This window comes from Peromyscus eremicus, unplaced genomic scaffold (assembly GCF_949786415.1).
Source record: "Peromyscus eremicus unplaced genomic scaffold, PerEre_H2_v1 PerEre#2#unplaced_414, whole genome shotgun sequence".
NCBI classification, from domain to species: Eukaryota; Metazoa; Chordata; class Mammalia; order Rodentia; family Cricetidae; genus Peromyscus; species Peromyscus eremicus.
The window spans coordinates 125,617-146,839 of record NW_026734650.1 but is presented as its reverse complement, the minus strand read 5'-3'; positions in this window follow the sequence as shown (position 1 = coordinate 146,839).

The following is a 21,223-nucleotide window of genomic DNA, read 5'->3' as shown; positions in this document are numbered from 1 at the left end:
TATGCACGCTGCCTGATTTGATTAACACAGCCATGTCCTCAGGATGACAGTGTCTTCATGGAGTCCTCACTGTTAGACAAAGTCCAAGATGGCTGGACACTCAGAATGTTGGTGTCCCGACTGTTGGAAGTAGCAGGAACATCAAGTATGTGTCTTTGATCAAACCTATTTTCTAGCCAGCATGGTGGCACATTCTTGTTTCCAAGCACTTGAGAGGCAGGAGAATCTGCTGAAACCAGGAATGTGAGGCCAGCTTGATAAACACAGTCAGGCACTGCATCCATGTCCAGCTGCACCCATAAATCATGCATGCAGACATCCCCAGCCAGGGAAGGAAAGTCATATGGCACACCAGAAACCCAGAGAGACCTAGGCTGCTCTGATGGGGTATTTGTGCCTGAAGAGGCAGGGCAAGGAAGGCAGCAGAAGATACTGGTTTGCATTGAGGGGCTGGACCCAGGACTATTCAGAGGCATGGAGGGTTTGTGTTTGAAAGACCCAGCAACAAACCAGTGTGTCTCAGCCTGGAGTGACCCTTTAAGGAAAAGGAGCTCTGAGTCCTGGGCCCAAAGCAGCCAGTGGCCCCATGATCTATGCTGCTGCTGGATGCTGGATTACGGAACAGGGCCATGTTGGGATTTGCTATAATCAGAAAGTTCAACACAGTACCTGAAGCACAGCAAAGGACCAAAGGAGAACAGGCAATGAGAGCAGAGGTCTTACAGTGCTTATATGAAGCACATCAGGGAAGTAGTGTGCAGGTGAAAGGGAGCAGCAAGCAGTGTCTGTGGAGCTGGGGCAGCCCAAGAGTCCCTGGAGCCCAGGGACCATGCAGGGGTTAAGCATAATGGGGCTCTAGAGTCTCCCTGGGCAGGGAGTCCTTTTTTCCAAGACAGTCTCCATTCTGATGAAGACTAAAGGGCTGATCCTATGAGATTAGGGAAAATAGGAATGAGGGAGGGACTGCAGAGTTGGGGGAAAAATGCAACCATGAATGAAGCAGGGCCATCCAAGGGCCATGGGTGACGCTGTGCTATAGTTGGGTCTTGCTGGCCTCATGTTGGGCCAGACCAGATGGTGACAGGAAGGGATCTTTTTTTCTCTGCTAATTTAAAGAATAAGAAGTCAGGAAATTCAAGATCTCAGCAGTCAGCCATTTTTTTCTAGGGATACACTAGCTGGTTTTATGTCAAGTTGACAAAAGCTAGAGTCACCACAGAATAAGCAAGCCAATATGCAGCACCCATCTATGGACTCTGTATCAGCTCCTGCTTCCTTGCCTCTTTGAGTTCCTGTCCTGACTTCCTTCAAGGATAAACAGTGATATAGATGTATAGGCCAAAAACCTTGTGCTTCCAAACTTGCTTTTTTCGCTCATTGTGTTTCATCAATGTGATGTGATGGGGAGAAACCATGCGATCATACGTGAAAGTCAGAGTATAACTCTTGGGAGTTGTTTTTCTCCTTCCACTTGCATTCTAGGAATTGAACTGAAGATGTTAGGTTTGATGGCAAATCCTCTATCCAATGAGCCATCCCAATCAAGTCCTCTGCCCACTGAGCCATCCCAATCAATCCCTCTACCCAATGAGCCATCCCAGTGGCCCTAGCTTTCACTTTCTAGGGTGTTCCTATCTTTTACTTGATGTTTGCTCTTTCTCCAAGCACCTGCATACAAGAGGCATTCTATCAATGTCTTGTAAACACTAAGTATCCTGTAAAAGTTGCTACATGCAGTAGCTGCCCTGTGCATACCTGGGGAGATTGAAGGAGCCAGTCTGCAGGTAACAGAAGGGTTGATGCTTTTCCTGTCATTGAGCATGAAGAGCCAGTGGCCCTAGCTCTCCATTGTGTGGTCCTGGTCATGTTCTATGTCTTCATGGTGCAGTATTCATGTTCTAGGACAAACACTGTGTTGAGTCCACATTCCGGCAACATGAGAGGAAAACAAAGAACGTAATGGAGTCCTTTACTTCAGATCGCACAGTGAGTGGGTGGGGGTGGAGGGTACATGGACAGACACAGCAACATCCAGAAGGACACCGTTTGGACCTTTACCAAGAACCTGTGGCCTCCAGGTTTGGGCATAGTCATGAGTCTCAGCATTAGACACTCTCCATGATGTGTGCTGGCATCTCATTGGTGAGCCCTTTGGTTTTGGGTGCCTCTATTCTGTTAAGTCTGTCCTCCAGCACTGTCCCTTCTGTAACTCAAGCAGCTCCTTAGTGATGGGCACTGAGAGTGGGCATTTGGTGGAGGTCACAAGCACATCTGGCATGGGAGATTTTGCTATCCCAACCCAAATGGTGTAAAATGTACAACTTTGGTGGTGTTCATTTCTGGAACTTCCTGTATGATATTTTCAGCTGCAATGCTTAGAAAGAATAGGGAACACGTATTCAGGTTAGAGAGTGTCCTGGAGAGACCAGTCAGCTGCAAGTGTATTCCTGTGGTGACACCTCACCCCTGGAGCATAGGCTTTCTTGTTGTCTGGCAAAGTTAGGGCTCACTGCTGAGCACAGGCAAGATCATCCCCTGCTCAAATCTTGGTTTATGATAACCCAAATGTTATGTTTGCCTTTGCCTAGACTGTGCCTTGGGGAGGGTGGTGTTGTGACTGGATGTCCGCCTTGAGGAAAAACATTTTCACATCACTCAGCAGACAGCTTCCCCAAGGTGATTATCTTTGCTTCTATTCATGTTGCTGATGCTGCCTTGAAGGCTTGGCTGGCAGGAGTTTTGGGTCTGGTTCATCAACAAACCCTGCAGCTGAGTTTCATCCAGGCTCCAGCTGGTGGACCCTAGATCTGACTGGATTCTTGAGTGTCTATGTTGTCATGAAAACGCCTGCAGCTTTCTCCTGAGTCTGAATGGATTTCAGATGGTGTGGCCCAGGGAGGTGCCCTCTGACTGGTTGAGGATTCTTGGAGGATCTGATCTATCTCCATATCCTGAGTAAAGTCACTTCCAGTTGAGCAGCATTTCCGATAATGAGGCACTGCGCACCTGGATCTGAAATTCAGTGTTCTCAAACTCCAGATTTCAGGTTTTGGATTAAGGGTGCTCAGCCTGTAATGTGTTTCCATTTCTCCCAGAAGCTGCCTCATAGGGACCCATGTTTTGCTGCAACCAAACCTACCTAGTGGTTATTCAAACTGTCACACCATTTCCCATTTCCCTCAGGCACACTGGGGCAGTCCTCTTGGTCAGGTGCTCCAGTTTCTCCTCTAATTTCAATCGCCACATCAGTTGATTGTTGCCATTGTCCTCTACTCATTGCTTGTCTTGTGTGTGTGTTTGTGTGTGTGTGTGTGTGACACAGGCGTGACCATGCCAGATTGTATAACTCTATGTGCAAATGTGGATACCAGAGAGAAATAACATGTATCTTCATTTCGTGACAGGGTTTCACTGAACTACATGGTCTCAGGATACTTTTATGTCCTTCAGCTCTTCCTGGGGTTAGAGGCTTCCATGACATTCTGCCCCACCTGCAGGGCTTCACCGGGTTCTTGTCCACCCTAAGGATGGAATGTAGAGACAGAAGATACAAGGAAATACACCAAGTCTAGATTCTGATCAAGGTGCAACTTTATTTTTTTCCAAGAGGGTTTATATAGTTTCTGCAGGGTGGGGGGAGAAAGAAGCTGTCATCTGCATAAGGTGGGGCAAGCTAACAGGATGTTTGTATAGGATGTTTACAGGGTGAAAGGGTCAAGGGCTCCGCCTCAATGTCCTGTTGCTAGGCAACCTGACTGTAGGATGATCTAGTTCCCTGTCTTATCTGGGGTCTGTAATTTTCTACTAACTAGAGATTCTATCCTTGTCCCTGACATCTCCCCCTTCTTAGTAATAAATCTAAGTGTCAACATAAACCAGGTTCGAATGGTCTAAAAGGAGGGCTCTGAAAGAGGCTTTGCATGGAGGATAACAGAGGCCCTATCCCTCTAAAGGTTGTGAAAAAAGGTCCGAGAGGGAATGTCTCTCCAGACTCAAGCACCACAGGCATCCCCATAGTGCAGGAATCAATGGACCGTGCAGTTTTTTGAGGGAGCGGAAATGGGTAAGTGCAAGGCTGTTACTGCACAACCGCTATGCAACAGGGCATATAATCTAGGCTCTCGGTATTTTGGGGTACCATGGTCCCCAGCCTGTGCAGTCCCAGCTGCACTCCAATCATGCCTTGAGCAAGCCTTTTTCCCACACACAGGTGCAGCCTCCCCGAGTGAAGGGGTCTGTGTGGGGCATCTCTGTCAGGGGAAATTTCAACCCTGGAGTCCTGCATATCAAAGCAGTGGTAATGAACCTGGATCTGCCTGGCCAGCAGATCTGTTATTTGGCTTGGGATGAACCAAGTGAGCCAGGAAAGTGCCCATGGCCCAAAGGCAAGGACCAGGAGCAGGCCTACAACAGGTCCTAGGAGGGAGGAAAGAAGGGTTGTTAGCTAAGGGAAGTTGGAAAAACAATTCTGAAACCATCCAAGCTCTTATTCTCCTTTTCTTTTTCTCTTTTTCTAGTCCTTTTCTAACCTACCATACTGACTACCCGATGTGGTCTGTAAAGAAGCAACATTCCTCTCTGAGCACAGTACAAAGGCCACCCTGTTGTAGAAAGAGGAGATCCAGGCCTCTCCTGTTCTGTAAAACTACCTCAGCTAGGGAGGAAAGGGATGACTCGAGGGCAGAAATTTCCTCTTCAAATTTGGGCAATATCCTCGTCTATGGACAGTCAAAGCTCAGATTAATGTTGGTTGGACAGGACCAGAGAGGCAATTCTTGTGCCTGTTCCCATCAAGGCAGTCGTCTCAGCATGGCTTCTCTTCCTAGAGGTCTAGGAATTGATCTGAGGAATAATAGGTTAGTCTAGGTGGAAGGGACCTAAGTGCCCTGAGTGGCATCTCTGGTGCTACCCTGTTTACTGTGCTACCTACCAGCCACAGGCTGTGACAAGCTGGCCCAACACGGCTATGACCTCCTGTGACACCAAGGCCAGCAAGTCCGACAAGCCTTTCTGACACCTTGGGTGAAAATTCAGCACTGCCCTTGGAAACATGACCCCTGCTATCAGACTGGATTTGTGACAAGCAGTGTCCCTACTCAGCCCAGAACGTGATTGACTATGGGACTTGTATACTGTGTGAAAGGTCTCAAACACAGTTTGCTGTAAAGTTCCCACTGTCCCCCCACAGGAACTCTGAGCAGAGTGATAACAGAGCTAAAGGCCTGGTGGGTGTTGCTGTGGGTGAGGACAACAGCCTGGAGGGCTTGCCAGAGGGACAACATTTGAAACAGAAGTTTCCTCAGGAGAGGGGCTATCTCTCCTGGGCAGATCAGGTATATTTACAGCTCTAACAAGGCGTTCTGATAACCATCTGGGAGCAGAGTGTATCTGGTCAAGAGTGCAGGCCGAGGCCGGGCGGTGGTGGCGCACGCCTTTAATCCCAGCACTCGGGAGGCAGAGCCAGGCAGATCTCTGTGATTTCAAGGCCAGCCTGGTCTCCAAAGCGAGTTCCAGCAAAGGCGCAAAGCTACACAGAGAAACCCTGTCTCGAAAAACCACAAAAAAAAAAGAATGCAGGCCGAACCTCATCCCCAAATAAGGACCGGGTCGGGGCTTTTCCAACAACCCGTGAGGGGATCTTGCCACATGGCTAGTGGCCGGGTGGCATCTGGAGAAGGGTGCCAGTGCCTGTCAGCAGCAGAGTGCCCTGCAGCATCTAAGGTGAGGAAGTTGAGAACAAACAGAGCATGGCTCAATTGATCTCTGGGGGAGGTAAAATGAAGGTTAGAAGACTTGAGGTGAGCCAACCAGGTCTTTAGGGTCTGGTGGGCTCGTTCTATTATGCCCTGTCCCTGGGGATTGTAAGGTATCCCTGTGGTATGAATAATTTGTAGACTATCACAAAATTTTTTGAAGCCTGTGCTGGTATAAGCAGGGCCATTGTCTGTCTTTATCTTAGCTGGTTTTCCCAAGACAGAAAAGGCAAGAATCAGGTGAGAAAGAACATTCTTTGTGGCTTCCCCAGCATGAGGAGAGGTGAAGATAAAGCCACTAAAGGTATCTATAGAGACATGGATAAATTTTTGTCTGCCGAATTCAGGGCAATGAGTAACATCTGTCTGCCAGATTTGGTTGGGAAGGAGGCCTCGAGGGTTGACTCCCAAGTGTGGGGCAGGGTGAGAAACAACACAAGAGGGACATTGTTTGACAATTTCTCAGGCCTGTTGTTTAGAGATCTTAGAAAACGGAGGGTCTGAGAATTTAAATGGTGGATCTTATGGGCAGTTTGGGCCTGTAGGACTGAGCCAACCATGACAGGGAAAGTTAGCCTGGTGGCGGCATCTGCCTGTGCATTGCCATCAGTTAATGGTCCAGGAAGATCACTATGGGCTCTAATATGGCCTATAAAAAATGGGTGTTGGCGAGTCAGGACAAGCTGTTGAATCTGGGAGAAAAGTGGGGTGGCATTGGAGGTAGGCCTTATGGCTGGAGAGGTTTCTAACAAGGGGATGGAAAAGGCAATATAGGCACTATCTGTATAGATATTAATAGGTTGATCAGAATAGGTCTGAAAAACCTTTAAAATTGCTGAAAGTTCAACCAACTGCGCTGACCAGAAAGGCATTAAGAAGGAGGTAGGGTGGCCTTGGGCCACAAAGGCTGCAACACCATTAGTGGAACCATAAAAGGAGTGACAGTTCCCTGGTTTCCTTCCTCGTCCTTCCAGGAAAGTATCCTCGAACTAATTAAAGGATTATTAGACTGACCGATTCCTTTTAAATTGGTGAGGGATGGAACCAGTGGCCAAGCAGACGGCCAGTGAGACTGTGAAATGACTGGGGTGTCTGCCCTTGTATCTAAGATACCCTGAAACTTCTTTCCCTCTATAGTAAGGGTGAGAGTAGGGCGATCCTGAGTAACAGGACGGACCCAGTAGGCGTCCTAGGAGCCCAATCCAGCTGACCCCCAAGGGGTGTTTGTAATTGAGGGATTATCACAAACAGAGGAGGGTAGAGGAACTAGCTGTGCCAGGCGCGTACCTTGAGGAATCGTGACCATGCCATTTACAGCACCTCAAAAATCTCCGGCAGTTCCCCCTTCTGCAATGTCCCCTCCCTATGTTTCTGTGTCTTCCCATTTTTGTGTGCCTATTCTTGATGAGTTGGCTCCCCCTGTCCCAGATCTCAGCTCACTGGGACGGGCCCTCCAGGCTCGTAGGGAACATGTTGAGCTTTTAAGGGAATTGAAAACTCTTGACAAAGAATTTAAAGATCTTGCCCAAGAAAATGAGGAGATTGATCAACTATTGATAAGAAATGTACAGGAGGCCTCAGAGTTTCATAAAAAAATCATGTCAATAGTGAGGTTTTAAAAAAGGATTTTTCCATAACCTGGAAACAAGCTAAGGAAATTATATGGAAATATTCTACTTGTTAATTTTACAATCAGACTCCACTACCCAAAGGATGTAACCCAAAGGGCACTCAGAGGAATTAAATCTGGCAGATGGATGCATTTCATTTTGTAGAATTTGGAAAATTGAAACATGTACATCACTCCATTGATACCTACTCAAGATTTCCATGAGCAACTGCTCTGAGTTTCAAAAAGGTTGATTTTGTAATCCAGAAATTGCTAGAAGTTATGGCCATCATGGGTATACCTATATATGTTAAACCTAACAATATCTAGCCTATGTCTCCGGTAAAATGAAACAGTTTTTTGCTTATTACAATATAAAACATATTACAGGAATACCACACAATGCTACAGGATAAACAGTCATAGAGACATCAAATTGAACTCTAAAGGGTATGCTAAATAAACAAAAAGGAGAAACAAAATCCCCTAGAAATAGATTACATAATGCTTTATTTATTTATTTATTTATTTATTTTGATTTTTTGAGACAGGGTTTATCTGTGTAGCTTTGCGCCTTTTCCTGGATTTCGCTCTGTAGACAAGGCTGTCCTTGAACTCACAAATATCCACCTGCCTCGGCCTCCCCAGTGCTGGGATTAAAAGTGTGCGCCACCACCGCCCAGCCACATAATGCTTTATTAACTTTGTATTTTCTCAATGCTAATGAGAAAGGAACAATAGCTGCGGAGAGACACTGGATAATAGAAATAAAAATACAGAGTTAAATCAGCCTGTATATTTTAAGGATGTGCTGACCTCAGAATGGAAACCAGGATATGTGTTACATTGGGGATGAGGTTTTGCTTTTGTTTCTATCAGAGAAGGTAAGCTATAAATACATTCAAAATTGATAAAGGGCCGGGCGGTGGTGGTGGTGGCGGCGGCGGCGGCGCATACCTTTAATCCCAGCACTCGGGAGGCAGAGCCAGACAGATGTTTGTGAGTTCAAGGCCAGCCAGGTCTACAGAGCGAGATCCAGGAAAGGCACAAAGCTAAACAGAGAAACCCTGTCTCGAAAAAAAACCAAAAAAAAAAAAAAAAACAAAAACAAAAAACTATGGGCTTGGGGATTTAACTCAGTGGTAGAGTGCTTGCCTAGCATGCACAAGGCCCTGGGTTTGATCATCAGCTCTAGAAAAAAAAATTGATAAAAGTTTGATTTGAACAAGACAGACCTCTTAATTAGAAGAGGTAATAGTTCCTTAACCAGCATGACCATCCAATTTAAAGTAACTTGGCCTGTTGGTATTACATCACACATAAAATTCATAAGTCTTCCTAATTGTTTGTTTTTGCTCTTCTCTACAAACACTTATCACAAATGGTGTTTATGTAGTCCCAGATCAATTAAAAATTAAAACTGGCTTTGAAGTTGGATAATGACTCTCTCCTTCTTTAAAGCCAAGGATGTTGTTAAAAAGAAAATGCTTAATCTCTGTATCATGTCAGAAGAATCAACTGATATGGGGCAGAAGAAAGCCAAAATTAAAGGACGATTCTATTGCCACTGTTCTCATAATACTTTGATGCTATTTTGATTCCTTAAACTTTCCTTAAAGTATGAATTTTATATCAAAATTTATATATATATATAAATTTGTAACTCAACATAAATCCAGTTACTCTGATCCTGATAGAAGAGAAAGTAGGAAGTAGTCTTGAACACATTGGCATAGGAGATCACTTCCTAAATATAACACCAGTATCACAGTCACTGAGAGAAACAATCAATCAATGGGACCTCTTATACCAGAGAAGCTTTTGTAGAGAAAAGGACACAGTCAACTAGACAAAGTGACAGCCTACAGAATGGGAAAAGATCTTCACCAACCCCACATCTGACAGAGGGCTGATATCCAGAATATATAAAGAACTCAAGAAATTAGACATCAAAATATCCAACAGTCCAATTAAGAAATGAGCTACAGAGCTAAACAGAGAATTCTCAACAGAGGAAGCTCAAATGGCTAAAAGACATTTAAGGAATTGCTCAACCTCCCTAATCAGCAGGGAAATGCAAATCAAAAGGACTGTGAGATACCACCTTACACCCATCAGAATGGCTAAGATCAAAAATACTGGAGAGGATGTCGAGCAAGGGAAACACTCCTACATTGTTGGTGGAAATGCAAGCTTGTACCTTTCCACTTTGGAAATGAATATGGCGATTTTTAGAAAATTGGGAATCAATCTTCCCCAAACACAGCTATATCACTCTTGGGTATATACCCAAGGAATGCTCAATCATATCACAAGGGCACATGCTCAGCTATGTTCATAGCATTATTATTTGTAATAGCCAGAACCTGGAAACAACCTAGATGCTCTTCAACTGAAGAATGGATAAATAAAATGTGGTACATATACACAATGGAGTACTACTCAACAGAGAAAAACAATGACATCATGAGGTTTGCAGGCAAATGGATGGATTTACCAAAAAAATCACCCTGAGTGAGGTAACCCATACTCAGAAAGACAAACTTGGTATGTATTCACTCATAGAAGGATAATAGATGTAAAACGAAGGATGACTAGAGTGCTACTCACAACTCCAGGGAGGCTACCTAGAAAACAGGACCCTAAGAAAGACACAAGGATCACCCAACAACAGAGAAATGAATGAGGTCTACATGAGCAAACTGAACGTGAGGGGAGTTAATGAAGTGCAAGTGTCGGGAGAAAGAAAGCTTAGGGGAGTAGGAGGTCCCAGGTGGATCAGGAACAGAGAGGGAGAACAAGGAAAAAGAGACCAAGAGAAATGAAGACCCCATGGGAATAGGAAGAAGAAAAGTGCTAGAGAAGTCCCCAGAAATCAACAAGGATACCTCCACAATAGACTATTGGCAATGGTCAAGAGAAAGCCCGAACTGACCTTCTCTGGTGATCAGATGGCTAAACACCCTAACTGTCGTGCTAGAACTCTCCTCCAATGACTGATGGAAGCAGATGCCGAGATCCACGGCCAGGCCCCCCAGGTGGAGCTCCAGGATTCCAATCAGCGAGAGAGAAGAGGGATTGTATGAGCAAGAGATATTGAGACCATTATTGGAAAAAGCACAGGGACAAATAGCCAAACTAGTGGAAACACATGAGCTATGAACCAATAGCTGAGGAGCCCCCAACTGGATTAGGCCCTCTGGATAAGTGAGACAGTTGATTAGCTTGAACTATTTAGGAGGCCCCCAGGCAGTGGGACCAGAACTTGTCCTTAGTGCATGAGCTGGATTTTTGGAGCCCAGAGCTTTGCTCAGCCTGGGTGAAGGGAGGAGGGGACTGGACCTGCCTCCACTGAATCTACCAGGCTGAGCTGAATCCCCAGGGGAGTCCTTGCACTGGAGCAGATGGAAATGGGAGGTGGATTGGGGGAGGGGGAGGAGGTGGAACCAAAGGAGGGAGGACAGGGGAAAACATGGCTGATACATAAAATTAAATTAATTATAAAATTAAAGAAAATGAAGTGCTTCTTCCATCAAAGTGCTAAAAGAAAAAAAATCTGTTTTTGCAATCTTTGCTGACTGTGATGTCTGCCCCCAGCATGTAACAGGATCCTCTTAAATTCTGATTTTTTTCAGTGGAAAAACTTTTACAACTCCCAAACATATTCTGTTACAGTAGTTTATTTAAAAATTTTTCTCCAATTTAAATTGGGGCGGTTCACTTCCACTCAAACAAACAAATGTTCCAAATAAGAATAGCAAGACAGAGAAGAAATTATTAATAGCTGGACTCAATACATACTACATGAGTTATAGTAAGTCACCAAAATCGTTTATGTGCTTTTATTAAAATACAATGGAGCCGGGCGGTGGTGGTGCATGCCTTTAATCCCAGCACTCGGGAGGTAGAGCCAGGCGGATCTCTGTGAGTTTGAGGCCAGCCTGGGCTACCAAGTGAGTTCCAGGACAGGCACAAAGCTACACAGAGAAACCCTGTCTCGAAAAACCAAAAAAAAAATAAAAAAATAAAAAAAAATACAACAATGGGCACAGGTGGCATTTATTTGTTGTTAGATTAGCCAGATAAGGATTAGAATTCTGAGATTACAACAGGCAAACATCACTCTATATTTAGGATCAAATATGTTGATTTCTACCTTCCCTCTCCATCTTCTTTACTTTTAGCATCTGAAAGTGGCTAATTAATAAAGAATAGCTAGCTGGTGACTCTTTCCAAATGGCAAAGGACAGGAGCCACGCACAATATTTGATAATGGTCATGAAGAGAATTGTTAATTTTTTTCAACCAAGTGAAGTGATTCTCTGCTCTAAAGCATAATTTTCAGCATTTTTTAAGTTTAATATCTGATTCTTTTGTACCCAGAAAGAGATGTTCTCCAGAAATAGATGTGCAACTTAGCTCATATATGCTGTGGGATGGTCTGTATGTCAAGTGTGTTGCTGATTGGTCAGTAAATAAATCACTGATTGGCCATTGGCTAGGCAGGAAATATAGGCGGGACAAGGAGAAGAATTCTGGGAAGTGGAAGGGTGAGAGAGAGAGACACTGTCAGCCGCCACCATGACAAGCCGCATGTGAAGATCCCGGTAAGCCACGAGCCATGTGGCAAGGTATAGATTTATAGAAATGGATTAATTTAAGCTGTAAGAACAGTTAGCAAGAAGCCTGCCACGACCATACAGTTTGTAACCGATATAAGTCTCTGTGTTTACTTGGTTGGGTCTGAGTGGCTGTGGGACTGGCGGGTGACAAAGATTTGTCCTGACTGTGGGCCAGGCAGGAAAACTCTAGCTACACATATAAATGCTAGCATGTAACCCAACACACAAAAAGAAACATAAAAAAAAAGTCCCACTTATGAAGGAAGTGATTTTGTAAGTCATGCCTTGTGAGAGCCCCCATCTCCATGGTGTATCCCAACCCATCTTTCTCTAGGTAGAAGAAACTGGCATGCAGAGAGGCTAAACTGCCAAAGACATAACCAAGAATTTCCTGGGTGTTCCTGCTGTCCTGCCCTTGTTTTGCACTCTGTTCCTCAGACCTGCATTCTAAAGCTTTACCTGTGGCTATTTCAGACCTTATTCTCCTTGGATAACCTTTCATGTAGCTCAAAAGGGCCTGTTTCATGTCCTAGGAGGAGAAGAATAAAAATCAAAGTGACTTTTCACATCTGATAAGGTCTATTTACTTTCAAAGGAGGAAATTTGTCAAAGATCCATTTACAGAAACCTTGTTGAAGAGGCACAGAAGTTAGCGTGATACCGACAAGTTTTCACAGGGATCTATGTACATCAGCCCTGGAGTTAATCTCCAACATAAGGTAACTAGTGGACACATTGCCAATCATTACTTATACCCCTGCATACCTGGAATTTATGGTGCTACATTGCTCTCAGATTTAAGGAGCCTCTTCTGACCTTCAAGGAAGGACATAGCATAAGATTGAAATTCATTGTCAAGGCAGTGAATTCAGATCCAGTTCCCCATATCTGAAAATTCCAATGGTCAGGAAATTCAAGGAAAAATACATTCATTGAAGTGAAGCTTGTATATAACACATTAGAAGAATTTAGCATGGTACTTGTTATGGCAAGACAATTTCAGGGGACACTTATTGACAGGGTGAAGTGGTTTGTGAGTCTTTGGGTGTCTCTGGGTCTTTGTAAAACTGTGACAGGGAAACACAGGTTGGGTTCAGGAGGAAGTAGGATCTCTTCTTCTGAGACAGATAAGGTGCTGTTGAGCATTTCATGAAAAACACATCTCACTGACTTGTGAAAACCCCTCTGTCATATAGTCCTTTCTTAATATCTTTATTGTACTGAATTATCAGGCACAGCAACTTATAATGGGAAAAATTGATCATAGCCCACAATTCCAGGTAATAGTTCCATTTTTGGAAAATCAGGATAGGAACTCAGCTAATCATGTCACATCCACAGCCAAGAGCAGAGATAAACAAATGTACTCATGCTACCTGTTTGCTTATACTTATGCTCTAGCTTCTTCATATGTACACAGTATAGGTTGCAGACAATGAAATGATTCTGCCCATTTTAGGGAGTATTATCTCAATTAACAATTAATAAAATCCCACAGAGACAAGTTCAAAGAAAAATCTGATCTATATAATTCCTCATTGAGTTCCCTCTTCCCAGGTGACTAGTTTGATTCAGTCTGATAATCAAAACTAAGAATCACACTGTCCCACCATCACTGCCAGGATTTGAGGAGATTTCTGCCTGCATTCAGAGCTGTGGTCCTCAACCTGTGTGGGTCGCCACCCCATTGGGGGTCGCATATCAGATATACTGCACATCAAATATTTGAATTACAATTCATAAAAGTAGCAAAATTAGGACTGGAGAGATGGCTCAGAGGTTAAAAGCACTACTTGGTCTTCCAATGATCCTGAGTTCAATTCCCAGCAACCACATGGTGGCTCACAACCATCTGTAATGATATCCGGTGCCCTCTTCTGGCCTGCAGGGATGTGTGCCTACAGAATACTGTATATATAATAAATAAATAAAACTTTAAAAAAAAGTAGCAAAATTAAAGTTAAGAAACAATGAAACAGTTATGTTTAGGGTTCACCACAACACGAGGAACTACTGTTCATGCTATTTAAAGATTTAAAGGGTCAGAAAATTGGAAAAAAAATAACCATTGATCTAGAGTGTCCAGTGGAACTCAAGTGTCTATGTTGCTAACTATGAAGGGGCTTGCAAAGGATTTTCCTGAATATCCTTTGCTCTAAGGGAAACTCATGTTCTGTGTGGAAGACTCCAGCTATCTGGCCATCTTTACTACCCAGTAATAGCAGACCATTTTGAGCTACTGAACAGAGAGTACAACACCCACTACACACATGCTGATGACACAGATTTTAGTCTCACTGGGCTCCATGACCATATCACACTAAACCAAGGCTGTTCAAGGTGTCACACCACAGGCACTGGGTTCCAGAAGCCTGCCCATTGACCACAGATAGATCCCTATCCCCTGTCTGGGTGCCTCCCAAACAGTTTGAGCCAAACAACCATCTTCTGTATCCAGAGGACCTAGTCCAGTCTCATGGGGGCTCCACAGCCACCAGTCCACAGTTCATGGGTTTCCACTAGTGTGGCCAGTCACCTCAGTTGCAGGTACTTATGATGAACTTTAGCATATATAAATTTCTATGATATTATTACCTTGTGTACATAAAATTTCAGTAGGAGATAAAGATTCAGATCTACACAGGGAAAGAACTGAAGGATGTTCAATCAATCAGGGAGAGATCTCTGGCTTTGGATGAAGGGGATGCTGAAGGGCTTCCCTTGTATCCCAGCAGAGGCTCCTGCAAAGGACAACTTGACATCTAGTGTAAGGAAAGCTCTTAGCAATATCAGTTCCCATGACATCTGCAGCTCTTCCTTAGATATTCTAATGTATCCTGGAGAGCCCTGGCATCCTCTGTGATGTCACTATGTTGTGGCAACACACACTGTCCTTGGGAAGTTTATTCAGTGCCTTCACCATTTACTGATGAACATGATGGCATACTGAAGAGTCTAATTCAGAAAGAGAATGGAGAGTTTAGAAAAACCAGAGAGTGACTGAAGAAAGCTGACCTTCAGCCTCAATGTAAAACGTCCAGAAAGAAATGGTGAAGAGAATCATGTAATGAGTTCTGTGCAAGAAAAGGGAATCTTCCTGGAGGAAGTGGGCTTGTGCTGAATCTTCCAGTAATGGGGAACAGAAAGCTGGAGTCTGTGGGAACCAACAGAACTTCCCTGCTTGTCATGCCTCTTGAAATTCTAGGATTCCAGGATATTAATTGTTCTGGCTCAGAAGTCAGGAACTGGTAAGACCAATGCTTTATGCTGGGATATCTTGGCTTTCATTCCTTTTGGTAGATACGCATTGATGTGTGAACATGAGACCGACATTAAAGCGGGAGGGATTAATGAGATGTGCTCATTTCAAGGCAGGAAGGACATCACTCTACTTCAACCACAGTGGCTAACTTTAGTTACTTCCCAGCTGCTCTGTGTTCCTCAGTTGTCAGTAAGGAGACTTGTTGAGTCTGGTGACCATGTTCTGCCCTTATATGTCTTCTCCATCAATAGTTATATGGTTAGAGTGACCTGTCAAGATATTTGGGGAACCTCTAAATGACTGAGGTGATTTTGAACTATGGCATTTTTTTCCTGACTTGTAAACCCAAAGGCTTGTGGACTCTGCAGCCAAGTTGAATTCTGAGTCTGCAGCTGTGAATGAGCCTGAAGAGGCTATCTCCTTGGTTACTTGGAGCATGTGCTATGAGGGCAGAGAAAACCAGATAGCTGGGATAACCACTTCCCTTCAAATAGAGGACACAGCTGAGTTCCCCAGAGGGGGCATCTGAAGCACAGGACAAAATAATTTGTGGTGTCACCGAGTCACTGGTAAACAAGCTTTCTCAAACATTTGAGTAAGACTCAGGGTGGTCTGTCCATTACCTTTGCCTTGTGAAACTGCAAGTTCATTTATGTTCATCTACCCACAAGGAGCACCAGAGAGCCACCATCCCACCAAACCTTCCTCACCAAGATGCAGGTGAAGCAGAAGGTGCAGCCTGACCACTCAGCTACAGGAAATGACCATTGAAAGAAAGTAACAGTGGGATCGCCTGATCTTTATCACAGAAGAGAGCATGAAGAATAAGTATTCATACATTCAAACCCTGTGGTTTCAATCTCAGGTCCACTCTGTCATCATTTCTTCATTTTATATAAGGTCTGTGTTTCTGGTAGGCTGCATCTTTAGGGTATGCCTTAAGGATGTGCCAAAATCGTGTCTCTGAACTCCACCCAAAGGCAGAACCTCAAATGTGGACAGGAATGACATGAGGTCAAAGACTATTCTCTTTCCTCTAAAAAGAAACAAAAACAGAGCCTGTGGCATGAGTCATAGTACTCATGGACTGAGGCAGTAGTATGAATTCCCAGCATGACTTTGAAGAGAATCTATCAAGTGCTGTCTAGTGTGAGATGTTAGTTGCTGTGAGTTTGAGTTAGATTTTTGTTACTTACTTTAAAAGGCCTTGTACATTTGATTCTCCAAGCAGCAGTTGGAGAGGCCTGGTCACACATCTAAATGTGTCCATACAGGGACTCAGACTGATCCCTGCTCCTTTTGTTCCCCTCTGAGAGGACACACCTGCATGCATTTGTTCAGCATCCAATTGATAGAGTTCTCCCACACTCACTCAGTCTCTCTTTCTCTGTCTTAATATCTCTTTCTCTGTCTCTCTGTCTCTCACATACATGTGTTTATGTTGTGTATTTTTCTATGTGTTTGTGCGTGTATCTCCCTCTAGTCCCTGCAGTCAGGGATCTATAGTTGGGCATGAGCAGTTCCCTATCTCACAGTTCCCAGGTGATTTCTGGGTGAAAATTGGGAGTACAAATTTGAGTATTATAGTTCTATCAGTATACTTACTTTAGTGACACATAGATATTTCCATGCAGGTGTTTATAAATCTGTCATGATGTTGAGTCCCATCCTCAAAACTGTTCATGATGTTATTTTGGTCTCCATTGTGACAGGTCCCATCATAGACAATTTGTTTTTGAAGACAGGAGAAACATCCTCACAGACTCTAGAGGGTACACATCTGTGGAGTAGACACCAGGGAAATTCTTAGACAGCTATTTCGGCAAGCCTCCTGAGAGAGCTCATGCAACTTCACTTCCCATCATCTACACAGCCTGCCGCTACTGACATAGGGTCAGCATAGTTGTAAGTAAATTGTTTTCAAATCTGTGGGTTGGTCCCGGGTTTGGGTACCAACAATATAAGTAAATTTGTTGTAACAACTCTGGGGAAAGGTGTCCTGACTACCTGGGGTGTCAGGCAACACTTTGATTTGCTTAGGACAACTCTGATGGCTGGAACTGCAAGGAGACAGTTTAGCCCTGGAAGATGAGGTATCCCACACACCTTGAGCTGCTCAGAACAGCAGCTCTGCCCTGAAGGTGCCCTGGACACCTGAAGTTGTTTAGCACAGCTCTGATGGCTGAAACTGCAAGGGACAATTAGCCCTGGAGGGTGAGGTATCCTGGACACCTCAAGTTGCTCACAACAGCTCTGCCCTGAAGGTGTCCCAGAGACCTGGAGCTGTTGTGCACAGCTCTGACAGCTGGAACTGCAAAGAAGCAGCCCAACACTGGATGGAACAATTTTCTGACTTCTTGGGAAATTCAGGCCTGGAACTGATGTGGGATGATCTCCCTGTAGGATACAAAAATCCTGCTCTTCTCCTGGAGAGCTGCTACAGCTGAGCTTTGCTCAGTTCCCTCATAAGGGGGCTTCCTAGCAGAGCTCTGCTTCTCTTGCCTATGCTGTGGCTTTCTTTTGCTTCACTCTGCAAAAAAGGAAAAAACCCTGCAGAAATGTAGCAATGTACTCTGGCTCTGGAGAAAAGTGTTACTTTTTAGCTCTTTATGGCTCTGTCCACTGAGGGACGTCTCAGCAAAAATCTTCTGTTCAGCTCCTCCTTGCTCTGCTCTTTCAGCTCCCTCTTGCTCTGTCCACTGGGGACATCTCAACAAGGATCTTCTCTATGCCAGTGAATGAAGATCATCACACCCAAAATTCTTTTGAGAAAGGTATTTATTTGAGAAAGAGGAGTCCAGGAGAGTATCTGCCTCTACCAGGGTGGACAGAAAAGCCTTTTTTTTTAAACTGACCAGGCAGGGCAGTTTATACTGGATGTTTTGGAGGTGTAGTCAACCTTGGATTGACTTGGGGCCCAGGGTTCTACTGTTCTGCTGTGTGATTGGTTGATTTCACAAGTCAGTTGGGCAGGGGCAGAGACGGCTCTGATCTGACTGAGACAAACAGTGTGTTTCTTTCTGCCCTGATCTGAGTCTTTCCTCCCTAGTTCTGGGCTCCAGGGTCAGGGTGGGTTTCTTTAGCCAGCCCCTTGTCCCTACAATAGCAAGTTTATTAAATACCAGAAGTTCCCAGCACTTAGGAGACAAGATGTGGCATCCCATGATATCCAGTAGTCTAGAACACACCCTGAATTCCTGTGATACTTGAGGACTATGTTCATGGAGTTCATTACCTCTAGGTCCAGGAACTACTACCAGCCAAATCCTTTCTATGAAAGCTCAAGATGCGGAATGAGCAGGTCATGTCACACACACAGAGCTTAAAGAATGAGAACACCAAGGTCTCAGAGAAATTAAATGGTCTGGTCGAGGAGTCAGTCTTCCATTGTTAAGTGCCTGTTGTTCAGGGGACCACAACATTGTGCAATGGCCATATCTGGATTTCCTTGTTGCTGTACTGCAGAGTCTGAAGCTCTGGCTCCAGCCTTTCTGCCTCTTAGCAAGCTTCCTTAGCAAGTAGTGCTTTGTCTTACGCTTCTCATTCTCAGCATTGCCAATAGTGAAACAGATTGTTAGCTACTCACAACCCCATATTGTCATACTTAATAGCCTCCAGAACAACTATTTTTAACCGTCCTAATGCCATGACCATTGAAGTACAATCCTTCATGTTGTGACATTCCACCATAAAATTATTTTTCTTGCTATGTCATAACTGTAATCACTATTGTTATCAATCATAATGTAAATATCTGTTATGCAGAGTATCTGAGATGCATCCCCTTTGAAAGAGTAATTCCATCACCAAATGAGTGATGACACTTAGAAGTCCAGTTTGCGACATGAGATGGATATCATGTATGGTTTTGTGCAGGAGTCTATTGCCATAGGACTGCTACACCACTAGTGTCTCCTACCCTCACTCAGAGGGGATTTGTTCTCTACCTGCTGATGTTTCCCCATTTACATGGTCAGAGAAGGGCAGATGGGGAATCTGTTTTCTTACTACAGGTTCTTGGATTTCTTTTGTTGTTGGAGTTTTCAGAAATAGCATGATTCTTTCTGGAATTCCCTTTTCTCTACCAGTGGCCAAGAGGAAAATGTCAGAGACCCCCAGACACAGAAAGAGCAGGTAAGAACAAGCAGCAGGGTCAAGGTTAGGTCCAGCACCATTTCCTCATGTAACATTAGCCTCTTTAACATTCAACCCACTTGTGTTTAATTCATCACTTTACTCATACACATTCCCCACACACACATATTCAACCCCATCACCACTTTCATGACAGTCAATTGTTTATTTTTTTGTCCATGCACCAGTAGTTCTGGGAAGTGAGTGTTTTGTGAGAATCATTTGGTAATCAATCCCTGCTTCTCTGCCTGAAGCTGAAGTCCAATGATGCAGATAGATCAGTCACACATCACATATCTTCATGTCATTATGAGGAGAGAGGTGCTATGAACAGCCTTGAGGGAATAAGTTCGAAGTCCAGCACCATTTGCTTTTTGCACATTTGCTTTCCAGGGTTTATATATGATCACAGCGGGGATAGCAGCTTGCAAGTAGGAGAGCCCTCTGCAAAGGTCAAGTGAGTCATTCTCTTTGTCATCTTGTTGGGTGGCATGTGGCCTTCTTCCTCCCATGCTCTGCATGCCAAGGTGGTCTCTTCACTTTGACAAGCTGTTAGTTCACACTTATAGAGACCTCAGTGGGAGATAGGCAGCAGTGTTTACTGTGTGTTCTGTTCTCTTTTCTTTTGTCCTCACCCATCGTTGTTGACCAAATTCCCTATCTGATGCTCTCCAAAATGTTGGAACCACAGTGTCAATAACACTAGGGAAGACTGAATGTATTGTCACTTTTGAACATGATGCCCATATTACCGCTGAGGGACTGTTTTACTCTCCATGTCAATATGTAGCTCTGCCATGCTGAGAGGTCTTGAGCTCTGCTCCCTTACCCAGCATCACTGATTTTTGTTTCTGAAGCTTCTGGGCCCTGACCAGCTAATTGTGAGGTTCCATTCATCCTTCAATTTGTGTTGTCTTTTAACTTGAAGTGGTGTCATTCTTATTAGAGGAGTGTGTTGTATATGGTGATCCTTTTATAGAACTAAGTGTTTTACTGGTTCTTTTGTATGATTTGTCAGGTTTGATTTTATTAGTATTGGCTGAGTATTCTCTTGTGCTGTATGGGTTGAGATTCAGAACTTATTGACTTGAGTTCTGATCATTGTTGTTTCTTTCTGACTAATGATATTTCATTTTTATGTTTTCAACACATAGTTATTTGTGAATAAACTCACAAACATAGCATTCACTCAGTTGTGCACACACTATAACTCACATGTAGATGGTGGATGGGAATAGTTTAATAGTGTTCAATGCCTTTATTCTACCATGTTTCCCAGGATTTGAATTCAGACTTGTTGGAATGTACCTTTACTTGCTGAACCATCTACTAGTCCCTAATTTTTAAATGTATACCTTTATATCAAATAGACTTCGACTTCCCTCTTGCAACACTTTATTTTTTGTAGATTCTAATGCTCTGTTATTTTCACACATTTCAAGAATGTTATGCTCTATTCCTACCACCATTTGTGTCTAAGAACTTTGGAATCCACTCCCAATTTCTTTACCATCTCACTGATTGTTCAGTGTTTTGTTTTCTAGCCTCCATGTGTTTATATATTTTCTATAGTTCATTTTTGTTCTTTTTTGTATTTTTTATACTGTGATCTTATAAAAATAAAAATTATTTCAATTACCTTGTTTTTGAGAAGATTTGCTTTGCATAAAACCATTTTGAAAAGTAACTGCTCAGGCTGCTGATAAAAATGAATTCTGCTACTGTTCCATGGAAAGTTCTGTAAATGTTAAATCAGTCCATTTATTTGTATATCAGTTGTTCATTGCTTTCCTTTTGTTTTGATAACTGATATAATCATGTATTAAAATCACCCCAAATAATG